This window comes from Salvelinus namaycush, chromosome 5 (genome assembly GCF_016432855.1).
Source record: "Salvelinus namaycush isolate Seneca chromosome 5, SaNama_1.0, whole genome shotgun sequence".
Classification (NCBI taxonomy): domain Eukaryota; kingdom Metazoa; phylum Chordata; class Actinopteri; order Salmoniformes; family Salmonidae; genus Salvelinus; species Salvelinus namaycush.
The window spans coordinates 44981448-44994166 of record NC_052311.1 but is presented as its reverse complement, the minus strand read 5'-3'; positions in this window follow the sequence as shown (position 1 = coordinate 44994166).

The window sequence follows — 12719 nt, the reverse complement described above, 5'->3', positions numbered from 1 at the left end:
TCTGGAAGGCTGTAGCGCAGATAATAGGCCTACAGTAGGCGAATCTAGGCAATGCATGCCAACGTTTTGTTTTGTACAATTATTGCAATTATGCCAAGGCCTATGCATTAAAATGTACAGAGAAAGTATAGGGCTAATGCCACGGTAAAGCACAAAACATAAACAAAGCCACAGTGATGTAGTCTTCTTTATGCAAGTAATGGATTATTCAGTTGACAACCCACAGGGGGTGCTATAGGCCTGGATAATTTCAATCATTTATGCCAGGCCATCAAAGTGATACAATTGGGGGTGTTTTCTAGTCAGTCTTTCTGAATATAACTTACTTGCCTATAATTAACCTGTAGACAGATTATTTATATATAATATTGTTACTATCATAGGGTTTCCTATGCCTAATTGAGGGGCAAATATTACTTCTTCAATATACAGGTAACTGCCAAAATAAAGAAAACATACAAAGGATACAAAGTATATTGAAAGCTGCTGCTTCCACACAGGTGTGGTTCCTGAGTTAATTAAGCAATTAAGATCCCATCATGCTTAGTAGCTGCCTTATTTTTATTTGTTTTATAATCGTTCTCTGTAGAGGGAGCAGCTAGTTTTTACATATTGTGTAATATGAGTGCGGTATACAGCTCATTGAGTGCGGTCTTAGTGACAGCATCGGTCTGTGGTGGTATGTAGACAACTACGAAAAATACAGATAAACTCTCTAGGTAGATAGTGTGGTCTACAACTTATCATGAGATACTCTCAGGCGAGCAAAATCTCGACACTTCCTTAGATATCGTGCACCAGCTGTTGTTTACAAATATACATAGACCGCCACCCCTTGTCTTACCAGAGGCTGCTGTTCTATCCTGCCGATACAGTGTAAAACCCACTAGCTGTATGTTGTTCATGTCGTCGTTCAGTCACGACTCAGTGAAACATAAGATATTACAGTTTTTTATGTCACGTTGGTAGTTTAATCTTGCTCGTAGGTCATCGATTTTGTTTTCCAATGATTGCATATTTGCCAATAGAACGGATGGCAGTGGGGGTTTACTCGCTCGCCTACAAATTCTCCGAAAACAGCAGCAAACTCCGCCCCCTTTTTCTCTGTCTTCTCTTCACGCAAATGACGGGGATTTGGGCCTGTTCCTGGGAAAGGAGTATATCCTTCACATCGGACTCGTCAGACACTTTAAAGGAAAAAGCTTCTACCAGTTCGTGGTGAGTAACCTCTGTTCTGATAAGTTACAAACAATGCAAAAAAACTAACTAATTAACACAGCTGGTTAAGAGCACGTAAAACGTCAGCCATCCTCTCCAGCGGGATTCTACATGGGTAGGTATCATCAAATCACCTCTGCTTAGTCTAATACATTGACAACTAAAAGATACCAAAAACAATTTAGTCCAATCAATGTAAGCTAAATATGATGTGGCTGTCCATGGTTCTGATTTCTGTGTGTACGTGTGTGTGTGTGTTCGTGCAAGTAGAAAAACATGTTGACTCATCCTACTTGTTGAGAAACGCCAATGTCATTCTCCTCTCTTTCATGTTGACGAAACGGTCTACTCTGTCATACAGTACACACTTTTATTTTTTGTTGTCCTAGGTTATTCATGGGCAACGTTAGCTACTTAACATTAGCCTTCTACATCTAGCTACATATTGCACCAGGACCATTCACAGTTGAGCTCACTTAATTTAGCTCAACGCTGACTGGCATATTTTTAAAACTTTTTTTGTCAAGGGAGGCCAGATGCAAGTAGGCTTCTCTTACCTTCAATGCTACCGGTGGCAAAAATGTCTTACTTGTTTGGAACCGGACCGTGGATCGTCGCCGGAGGAACCGGACCGTGGATCGTCGCCGGAGGAACCGGACCATAGGTCGTTGCCGGGGACTGCGGACCATAGGTCGTCGCCGGGTACTCCGGACCGTAGATCGTCGCCGGGGACTCCGGACCATAGATCGTCACCGGAGGCTCCGGACTGGGAACCCTCGCAGGTGGCTCTGGACTGAGAACCCCCGCTGGAGGCTCTGGACTGTAGACGGTCGCTGGAGGCTCTGGACCGCAGACCGTCACTGGAGGCTCTGGACTGCAGACTGTTGCTGGAGCATCTGGACCGCAGACCGTCGCTGGAGGCTCTGGACTGCCTACCGTCGTTGGAGGTTCCGGACTGTGAAACGTCGCCGGAAGCTCTGGACTGGGAACTGTCGCCGGATGCTCTGGACTGGGAACTGTCGCCGGAAGCTCTGGACTGGGAACTGTCGCCGGAAGCTCTGGACTGGGAACTGTCGCCGGAAGCTTGGTGCGTGGGGCCGGCACTGGTGGTACCGGGCTGGTGACACGCACCTCAGGACGAGCGCGAGGAGCAGGCACAGGACATACTGGACTGTGGAGGTGCACTGGAGGCCTGATGCGTGGGACCGGTACAGGTGGCACCGGGCTGGTGACACGCACCTCAGGGCGAGTGCAGGGAGGAGGCACAGGACGTACTGGACTGTGGAGGCGCACTGGAGGCCTGATGCGTGGTACAGGTACAGGTGGCACCGGGCTGGTGACACGCACCTCAGGGCGAGTGCGGGGAGGTGGTACAGGACGCACTGGGCTGTGAAGGCGCACTGGGGATACAGCGCGTAGAGCCGGCACAGGATATCCTGGACCGAGGAGGCACACTGGAGACCAGGCGCGCTGAGCCGGCACAACCCGTCCTGGACAGATACCCACTTTAGCACGACAAGTGCGAGGAGCTGGCACAGAACGCACCGGGCTGTGAATGCGCACTGGAGACACAGTGCGTATCACCGCAAAACATGGTGCCTGACCAGTCACACGCTCCCCACGGTGAGTACGGGGAGTTGGCTCTGGTTCACTCCCCTCAACTTTCGCCGCCCACTCCTCACTCAATCTGTCCCAATATTCCTCCTCGGTCTCTGACTCACCCTTCAGCGTCGCCGACCTCTCCGTGTGCCCCCAACATTTTTTGGGCTGTCTTTTGGGCTTGCGTCGTGGCCGCGAACCCTGGCGTCGTCGCTGTTGTTCCCTCGCTGCCTCCTCCTGCTTCCATTGCAGGCTTCTGTCTCCTGCCATAATCTCGTCCCACGTCCAGGATGTCCTCCACTCCTGGCTTTCCTCCTGGGTACGCTGCTTGGTCCATGTTGATGGGATCTTCTGTCACGATCGTCATAATAACTGGACCAAAGCACAGCGTGATCTGGGTTCCACATCTTTATTGCTATGTGAACCTCAAAGCAAAACAAAACAATAAACAAACAAAACGTGAAGCTACAATAGTGCTCGCAGGCAACTATACATAGTCAAGATCCCACAAAGGGGAAATGGCTGCCTAAATAGGATCCCCAATCAGAGACAACGATAAACAGCTGCCTCTGATTGGGAACCATACCAGGCCAACATAGAAATATAATTACCTAGATGACCCACCCTAGTCACACCCCGACCTAACCAACATAGAGAATAAAAAGCTCTCTATGGTCAGGGCGTGACACATGACAACGTCAACAGTGAAGAGGCGACTTCGGGATGATGGCCTTCTAGGCAGAGTTCCTCTGTCCAGTGTATGTTATTTTACCCATCTTAATCTTTTCTTTTTATTGGCCAGTCTGAGATATGGCTTTTTCTTTGCAACTCTGCCCAGAAGTCCAGTGGTAATTACAGGCAAATATATTGATAAAAGTTACCTTGTCCGAGAGAGATTTGCGTGATTATCAAAATGTCACGCCAGGGTAAGCCTACACGAAACACAGACCTTAAATGAAATAGTTCTAAAATCCCCTACAGAAAATGAATGGTGGAAAACAATTGGAACAATTTCTGGGTTTTACCACTAGGTTTTATGGGTATTATGACTCAATTCACTCAATTCACCAAGCATGGACTGATTAATTCACCTGTGAGGAGAACCATCCTACTGCAGTTTGAACTGGCCCTGCCATCATAATTTAGACATTGGGACCACATACTGTATGCTTTTCCCTGTTGTCTTTTCTGGATTTTGTCTTACATTTTATAGTTGAAGAACACCCACTACAGATACACGTGCTTGTTTGAGCATTGTCTCTCACTTTTGTCTCCCATGATCTATTCACTAAGTCCTGAAGTTTGAACTAGCCCTGCCGTTCTATTTGGACATTGAGACCACAAATGCATTTGTCTGTTGTCTTTTCTTTGTGAGTTTTTAAGAGTGTTGCGGCAGTAACTTAAAGTTTGGTTGTTTGAATCCCCGAGCCAACTAGGTAAAAAATCTGTTGACGTGTCCTTGAGCAAGGCACTTAACGCTAGTTCTTCAACCCTAGTTCCTTCTGTAAGTCGCTCTGGATAAGAGCGTCTGCTAAATGACAAATGTAATGTACTGTAGGTACTCCAAATATTGCCTGAAACACCTTTGCTATTTGTCTCTGTACTCAATAAATGGTGAAACTATTTGTGATGGTGTTTTTTCTTCGTATGTACAGTATATGCAGGAAACGTACATGATGGAAATGTCTTACACTCCGTCATAATTAGTAGAATAATGAATGCATTGGCAAGATTTTGGTACTTAACTTTTAGAAGGTTAGTAGGAAGGTTTATAATTTAAACCACCTAAATATACTCACATTCACTGAACATTTAGTAACTGCTTTTTATATAATCCTACACGCTCTATCATTCGCCATACCTTATATTCCAATGAATCCAACAGAACGCATGTCCACCATGTTATTGGTGAGGCGGGTAGCCTAGTGGTTAGCGTGTTGGACTAGTAACCAAAAGGTTGCTAGATCAAATCCCTGAGCTGACATGGTAAAAATCTGTCATTCTCCCCCTGAACAAGGCTGTTCCTAGACTGTTCCTAGGCTGTCATTGAAAATAACAAGTTAATTTGTTCCTAACCGACTTGCCTAATAAAATAAAAATGGGCTGTTGTTATTTGAGAACCAGAGTTTGATTTCTAAACCAGATTAGTTATCTTATTGCAGAGCACATTATACAACTGTTTTTAGAAAATATTGTATTACAAGGTATGCCATATGTGTGGGCTATGTATTGGCTAATATGCATCTGCAGCTGTTGTTTTTAAACCTTCATTCTAGCATACATGACACACACATCTTTCTATCTGCATGCCTTTATTGGGTTTCTATGAAAAGTATATGATTGAATGATTCTTTAAGCCTGCAGCTAGTTACTTTAAATGAGACATATAATCGTGCCAAAACATGATTCAACAATTGAATTCACTGACAGAGGTAACTAATGAAACAGAAACTGAGATTTACATGTATAGTAGCTGGCTAGTCTGTAACATTGGCTAGCTTTCCATAAATTGGGTAAATAGTAAATGGAGTTACCTCTTCATATGATCAAGACAATTCGTATTGCATGATGCATATTTCAAGTGAACTCAAAAACAGATATTTATCTCATTTCAGTCTGGGAGCTAGCTAGCTATATCTGTTCCTCTTCATCAGACAGCAGCTGGCGTTTTCATGAGGTTGTGTTTACATCGTAGATAGAATCCGGCCATTGGCTGCCTTCATCACGAGGGGTATGTACGGGAGTTTGATTGGTTTCAAGTTTAGTAGTTCAGCAAATTTGCCTGAACGGCCGAGTGTTGAAATATACTTTTTTATGAGAAAATGTGAAAGCATTTTATAGTAAGAATGTTTTACTGTCATATACAAAAAATCAGCTACTCCCTCGACGGGGATCAATCAACTTCACGTTTTAAGGCTTCGGCCCACCATCTATAGTTTAATGTATAAAAATGCCGAGTTGCCCATTATTTTTGGCTACCATGGGTAGAATAAGAGATCTCAATGACTTTGAAAGAGGGGTCTCAAAAGGGCATAGAGGGTTTAAAGTGTTAAAGTGTGTGTGTGTCTCAGTTACCAGATCTCAACCAAATTGAACACGTATGGGAGATTCTGAAGCAGTGTTTTCCACCACCATCAACAAAACACCAATGGTGTCGTATCCCTCCAATATAGTTCCAGACACTTGTAGAACTATGCCAAGGTGCATTGAAGCTGTTCTGGAGGCCCATGGTGGCCCAACACCCTATTAAGATACTATATATTGGTGGTTCCTTTATTTTGGCAGTTACCTGTAGTTTAGGTCTACTGTATCAATATTGATGCAATATGGGTTTACCCCAAAGGGGGGCAGTATAGTACATAAAGCAATGAGGATGTTTTCAAGACTTTGGGCTTTTCAGTCTTCATCCCTTAGGATAATTGACTCATCAACAATACAGGCCAACTGGCCTTGTAGTCTCAATTGTAATTGTCATCAGATACATATGTGTACTATGTAATGTTGTCAGTCCGTTTCTTCAATCAATGAGAGTACTCACTGTGAGTAGGGCTAAGGCATTGGCATTGATGGCCTTTAATGATCACAGACATTATGCTCTCTCTGTGATACTGTTCCTCAGCTCCAATAGCGTGGATTCCCTATCAATGGATGGCCATCTCTAAATCAAGTGGGTGGCCTGTCAGTCTCTTTCTGGCTTGACACATTTCCCACTATATATTTTGGAGTAATCAAGGCCTCCCTTTGAACGTTCCCTCTGGCCCCTACTGGTCTACCTCTCAGATCTGTAGCCATGAGAGAGAGAGAGACTGCTGTGCTCCAGAGATGGAAACCATGGATCAGTGTAGTCTCTGGGGGGAAGTCTCAGTGGGTTCATCTTAGGAGAGCTGGATGGAAGCCGCGAGCTCCACTGGATTTGGGGAGAGGCTTCGAATGGAGGACAGCAATGGGTAATTGGTAATAACAGTGTAAACCCTAATGTAGTGCACCGCTGTTGGAGTTGCTGCTGTGACTGAGCCTGTGACTCTAGCAATGCAGTGGCCTCATGTGGCCCCAACCCCCCCATTCATCCCCATTGGTGACGCAATAGGGGGGGGGGGGGGCAACAGTGGTTCAGAAGGGCCCCCGGTCTCTTGCTTCAGTCTATGGGAACTAACCAGGGCCCCGGGGCCTATTTTTCTGTGAATTATGAAAATGACAACAGGAAGGATTCCCGTCTCTATAATTTGCAGGGGGCTGGCTTGGCTAGCAGGGCCTAATAGGGGTGACAGGTACAGTACAAACAAGGGAAAGTGAGCAAGCACAGACGTGGCGATGAGGTTTCACACACATAGAGACTGTGTCCTAAAAGCCAAGCAAAAGTAATGAGATCAAGTGTTTATGATCCTGGAAAAGCGAGGGCACCTATATACTCTTGAGACTTACCATCAATTTCTCTCCCTGGAAAAGACGGACGGAGAGAGAGAGAAAAAAAAGAGAGTGGGAGCTTGAATGTGATGGAGAGCTCAGTCCCATGGAGACGGGGTTGAGAATTTATGGTCAGGAAGAGGGATGAAAGTGTAATTTACAGTCCAAACTCTACCGTTCCCCTGCCCTCCCCTCTTGTAATGAGAAACGGCTGTTTTTGTTGCACAGGATGAAGGCCTGGTAGATTAGACCAGAGTAGACCCATCCCCCTAGCTATGACACATCCTTCATTTTTATTTCTGTCCCTGCTTTTATAGCCCCTGCCCAGGCTCCATCGTTTGGCCCAGTGCTCAGACTGCCGCCCCGCTTGCACCAGCTGGGCCATTCCCGTTCCACCTCCCAAGATGGCCTCCCGTCACTCCCAGCGGCATGCAGTGTGGAAGCTGGCTTTCCATAGTGTTGCTCCAAACCGCCATCACCTGGATGAACTGAAATTCCCCAACCTGCCCCACATTTCAAGCAGTTTTCCCATGCTTCAATGGAATAAATACAGTATTGTCTCCATATGGCCATTCACAGCCATTTTATACAGCCTATGTTAATGGTCCACCGCTGAATGTACTACCAACACAGCCCTCCATATACTCTATGTCAGGGATGGGCAACTTTGATGGGGTGGGGGCCACAAAAAAAATCTGAACTCATCATAAGGGGTTGCATACCCACATCCATACCCACACATGCAGTCTGAGCCGGCCCTAGCCTTTTGGGGGGACTAAGTTAAATTTTGTTGGGGGTCTCCCTCTTGACAGCAGAAAAAAACATTGTTTTCGCATGCATTTCCTGCAATTCTACACATTTTGCCTGGGCCGTAGAGAAAATGTTGCAGTTTTTAATTAAGTTTGCTGCAATTCTACAAATGTAGCCATAGGGCGGAGAATATTTAGCAATTTTATAACCAATTTCATGCAAATCTACTCATTTTGCCATGGGGCAGAGAGAAAATGTGCAGTTTTACAGCTAATTTCTTGCAATTCTACACAATTTGCCATAGGGTGGAGAGAAATGTTTGCAGTCTGAGTGAAAGTGACTAAGAAAATTAATGAGGGCCCCCGATCGGTAAATCCACCATGATTTTTACAAGTTTAGGTAGCTGTCTAGACTAACTTACAAATCTAAAACATTTTAGCTGACAGACTAATTGAGTGACTGTCGTCCCTAGGAGGGGTGCGTCACTTGAGTGGGTTGAGTCACTGACGTGATCTTTCTGTCCGGGTTGGTGCCCCCCCTTGGGTTGTGCCGTGGCGGAGATCTTTGTGGGCTATACTCGGCCTTGTCTCAGGATGGTAAGTTGGTGGTTGAAGATATACCTCTAGTGGTGTGGGGGCTGTGCCTTGGCAAAGTGGGTGGGGTTATATCCTTCCTGTTTGGCCCTGTCCGGGGGTATCATCGGATGGGGCCACAGTGTCTCCTGACCCCTCCTGTCTCAGCCTCTAGTATTTATGCTGCATTAGTTTATGTGTCGGGGGGCTAGGGTCAGTTTGTTATATCTGGAGTACTTCTCCTGTCTTAATTTAAGTATGCTCTCTCTAATTCTCTCTTTCTTTCTCTCTCTCGGAGGACCTGAGCCCTAGGACCATGCCTCAGGACGACCTGACATGATGACTCCTTGTTGTCCCCAGTCCACCTGGCCGTGCTGCTGCTCCAGTTTCAACTGTTCTGCCTGCGGCTATGGAACCCTGACCTGTTCACCGCACGTGCTACCTGTCTCAGAACTGCTGATTTCAACTCTCTAGAGAACGCAGGAGCGGTAGAGATACTCTTAATGATCGGCTATGAAAAGCCAACTGACATTTACTCCTGAGGTGCTGCACCCTCGACAACTACTGTGATTATTATTATTTGACCATGCTGGTCATTTATGAACATTTGAACATCTTGGCCATGTTCTGTTATAATCTCCACCCGGCACAGCCAGAAGAGGACTGGCCACCCCTCATAGCCTGGTTCCTCTCTAGGTTTCTTCCTAGGTTTTGGCCTTTCTAGGGAGTTTTTCCTAGCCACCGTGCTTCTACACCTGCATTGCTTGCTGTTTGGGGTTTTAGGCTGGGTTTCTGTACAGCACTTTGAGATATCAGCTGATGTACGAAGGGCTATATAAATACATTTGATTTGATTTGACTGTCAGTGCTTGACATAAGAAGAGAAAAAATTCTGATGCACAACCACATTTCAGAGTTGCACTTTGTGTATTCTACTATTCTAACTCTCAACAGTAAATTGAGACTCGACTTGATTTCCCATAAAACATTTTGGGAAATTGATCCCCAGGCCGTGAGCTGACAGTTTCACATCCCTGCTCTGTTGTTCTACTCTTATTGTGCCACTGAATGAGATCAACATCATAATGGAGACATAATAGAGCGGTTGGAGAGATTGACTGAGGGGACTGCGCAATGTTGTCAGATTTATGTCATTTTAATTTGGGCTTGTGCATCGTGGTTCAGTTTTTATGGAGACATTACATGAGATTTGTGCACTTCCTTCAGCAATGACAAACATATGCCGTGAATGTTGAGTTCCCCAGGTGCTGTCATTATACATTTAAAGAGCCTGTGAAAGGAAGTCTTAATATGTGTGTCAATTATTATGGTGACTGTATACTTACTGGTATAGTACACAAATACAGATCATTGGTATAAATGTAGGCTACCGTACTGTATATCTATGGCATATAGAGGCCAACTACTGTATGTGTGAAAAGTAAAAACCATTGAGAGACCACGGAGAACAAAAAGGAAATGGAAACATGGAAATGAAAATACGAATAATAATATTTGATTGCACAGGAAGAGACCGACTACTGTAAAATATACAATGATCATGCTAGTGTGTCTGCCATGTTTACTGAATCTGAAGTTTATTCAAGCTTTCACAGAAGTAATCAGATATATCATAATGATACTAATAGTCGTTATGATCAATGATATACTGATGTCGACATTTTCAGTACCACTATCCACAATATGAACGCGTATTTAACGTATACCTTCTCATGAAGCTAATATTTTTGTGTAAAGCAAATAGACCCAGGGAAAGCTAAACAAAACGTGACAATGATTGCTCAAAGATTAGTGTCAAATGGTACAAAAGCTTTAGTTGCTCTGTCGTATCAGGCTGACAGTAGTTGTATAATGCAATGATTATTTCCACTGACAGAGCTGTATATAGCACAGAACACAAAAGTCTGTGTAATATGTCAGACCCTGTTGCAAAAATACATGATTACTGAGCAGCTGTAGATGGTTTACATGTAACCAGAGGCATATGATTATGGAAATATTGATGCATTGATATATAACTGTGCCTTTACAATGGTCTCTCTCATCATATAAACTCAGCAAAAAAAGAAACGTCCTATCACTGTCAACTGCGTTTATTTTCAGCAAACTTAATATGTAAATATTTGTATGAACATAACAAGATTCAACAACTAAGATATAAACTGAACAAGTTCCACAGATGTGACTAACAGAAATTGAATAATGTGTCCCTGAACAAGGGGGGGGGGGTCAAAATCCAAAGTAACAGTCAGCATCTGGTGTGGCCACCAGCTGCATTAAGTAGAGCAGTGCATCTCCTCCTCATGGACTGCACCAGATTTGCCAGTTCTTGCTGTGAGATGTTACCCCACTCTTCCACCAAGGCACCTGCAAGTTCCTGGACATTTCTGGGGGCAATGGTCCTAGCCCTCACCCTGCGATCCAACAGGTCCCAGACATGCTCAATGGGATTGAGATCCGGGCTCTTCGCTGGCCATGGCAGAACACTGACATTCCTGTCTTGCAGGAAATCACGCACAGAACGAGCAGTATGGCTGGTGGCATTGTCATGCTGGAGGGTCATGTCAGGATGAGCCTACAGGAAGGGTACCACATGAGGGAGGAAGATGTCTTCCCTGTAACGCACAGCGTTGAGATTGCCTGCACTGACAACAAGCTCAGTCCGATGATGCTGTGACACACCGTCCTAGACCATGACGGACCCTCCACCTCCAAATCGATCCCGCTCCAGAGTGCAGGCATCGGTGTAACGCTCATTCCTTCGACAATAAACGCGAATCCGACCATCACCCCTGGTGAGACAAAACCGCGACTCGTCAGAGAAGAGCACTTTTTGCCAGTCCTGTCTGGTCCAGTGACGGTGGGTTTGTGCCCATAGGCACGTTGTTGCCGGTGATGTCTGGTGAGGACCTGCCTTACAACAGGCCTACAAGCCCTCAGTCCAGCCTCTCTCAGCCTATTGCGGACAGTCTGAGAACTGATGGAGGGATTGTGCGTTCCTGCTGTAACTCGGGCAGTTGTTGTTGCCATCCTGTACCTGTCCCGCAGGTGTGATGTTCGGATGTACCGATCCTGTGCAGGTGTTGTTACATGTGGTCTGCCACTGCGAGGACGATCAGCTGTCCGTCCTCTCTCCCTGTAGCGCTGTCTTAGGCATCTCACAGTACGGACATTGCAATTTATTGCCCTTGCCACATTTGCAGTCCTCATGCCTCCTTGCAGCATGCCTAAGGCACATTCACGTAGATGAACAGAGACCCTGGGCATCTTTCGTTTGGTGTTTTTCAGAGTCAGTAGAAAGGCCTCTTTAGTGTCCTAAGTTTTCATAACTATGACCTTAATTGCCTACTGTCTGTAAGCTGTTACTTTCTTAACAACCGTTCCACAGGTGCATGTTCATTAATTGTTTATGGTTCATTGAACAAGCATGGGAAACAGTGTTTAAACCCTTTACAATGAAGATCTGTGAAGTTATTTGTATTTTTACGAATTATCTTTGAAAGATTTATTTTTTTGCTGAGTTTATATAACATTTCCCATTCTACCAGATTGATACGTACACACACACACATTAAGCTTATGTGCAGAAACACATACAATATACCCACACAAATATACATACACTTGTGTGACCACTACTTCACAAAAACATTTTGCTGAAATTCTGTAAACATACAGACAGGCACGAATGCACACACAGACACATACACTCACAACACACATACACAACACACACAGTTTTCAATCCTAAACTTTTTATGCTGAAGATACCAAAACATTATTCTATTTTAAATTAAGAACTAAGCTATTGTGTGGGTAACCTTTGTCTAACACCAGATCAGGATTTGAACTAAAGCCGTATAAACGTTCTCTATATTGTTGCTGGTTTGTTTTGGAGTGGATTCTCTACAAACCAAAAATGTAATTAAAATATGTTTTCCTTCAAAACCACACATTTGTTCCAGTGCCTTTCTTTTGCTTAATCATAAAATAGAATTAAAATAAAGAATCTTAATACTGTTCATTTTCTCTATATCACTTACAACATCTACTTGCTACCATTCACAAAACATGAGTCGTCAACAATGAAAAATAGATTTTGAAAAGCACATCAGGGATTCTAATGGATTGTAGAGATCCTTGATCATTATGAAG